The sequence below is a fragment of the Hevea brasiliensis genome, chromosome 9 (assembly GCF_030052815.1).
Source record: "Hevea brasiliensis isolate MT/VB/25A 57/8 chromosome 9, ASM3005281v1, whole genome shotgun sequence".
Lineage (NCBI taxonomy): Eukaryota > Viridiplantae > Streptophyta > Magnoliopsida > Malpighiales > Euphorbiaceae > Hevea > Hevea brasiliensis.
In genome coordinates, this window is record NC_079501.1 from 47,546,937 (window position 1) to 47,548,014 (window position 1,078).

A 1,078-nucleotide genomic window follows, 5' to 3' on the forward strand; every position below is an offset into this window, starting at 1 on the left:
TGATTTTTGTTTGATATTGAACAATTGTTTGTTTGGTTAATTTGGGCATTTTATTTTATTTTATTTTTACCATTTTACTTTGAGAATTTGTTTATTTTGTTTTTTTTTCAGGTACTTTATTTTATGAGAAGGACAAAAAGTGAAGAAATCAATTTATTCTTTGATCCAGAAATAGAAAAGACGGCAAAAGCTTTAAGAGAAGAATCTAAAAGGGGAAAGGTTGAAATTAAAGCTCAACAATAATAAGAAAGAGCACAAGGGCAAGAGCAATTACAAGAAGAAATGGCCAACAACAATAACAACCGCTCTGTGAAGGATCATGCCTATCCTAACATTGGGGATTTCATGCCAAGTATCACAAGACCAAGAGTAGAAGCTAATAATTTTGAACTGAAGCCTGCACTCTGTCAGATGGTACAACAATCACAATTTGGAGGAAATCCAAGTGAAAGTCCATATGTGCATCTAGCACACTTTCTTGAGATCAGTGATATGATGAAGATAAATGGAGTTTCTGATGATGCAATTCGACTCAGATTATTTCCTTTTTCTCTGAAGGACCGAGCTAGAGAGTGGTTACATTCTTTGCCACCGGGTTCTATCACAACATGGGAAGAACTTTCTCAAGCATCTTTAGCTTAATATTTTCCACCAAGCAAGACAGCTAATCTAAGAAATAAGCTGACTTCTTTCAAACCTAGAGATGATGAGAGCTTGTATGAAGCATGGGAGAGGTACAAGGATTTGCAAAGGAGATGTCCACATCATGGGATTCCTAAGTGGATGCTTATTCAACACTTTTACAATGGAGTTTCACAAGCTATTAGAAGTACAATTGATGCATCTTCTGGAGGTGATCTTATGGAAAAATTTAAAGATGAAGCTTTTTCTGCTCTTGATAAAATTGCTTATAACAATTACTAATGGAGTTGTGAGAGGAATGAGATCAAGAAACCAACTGGTATGTTTGAGCTTGATGCCTTGAATATGATTAATGCTAAGTTTGATGCTTTGATAAGGAAGATGGATAAGCTAAGCATGAAAGTAGATTCTTCAGCTGGAGGTTCTAGTAATTCAA

General features: G+C 35.1%; 1 non-coding gene across 1 annotated transcript; it reads right to left on the bottom strand.

Moving 5' to 3' along the window:
* Window positions 1-666: 666 nt before the first annotated feature.
* Window positions 667-773, bottom strand: LOC131183742 (small nucleolar RNA R71). The gene has a single exon (XR_009151767.1). It is a non-coding gene; the product is annotated as a small nucleolar RNA R71 (small nucleolar RNA).
* Window positions 774-1,078: the final 305 nt, after the last annotated feature.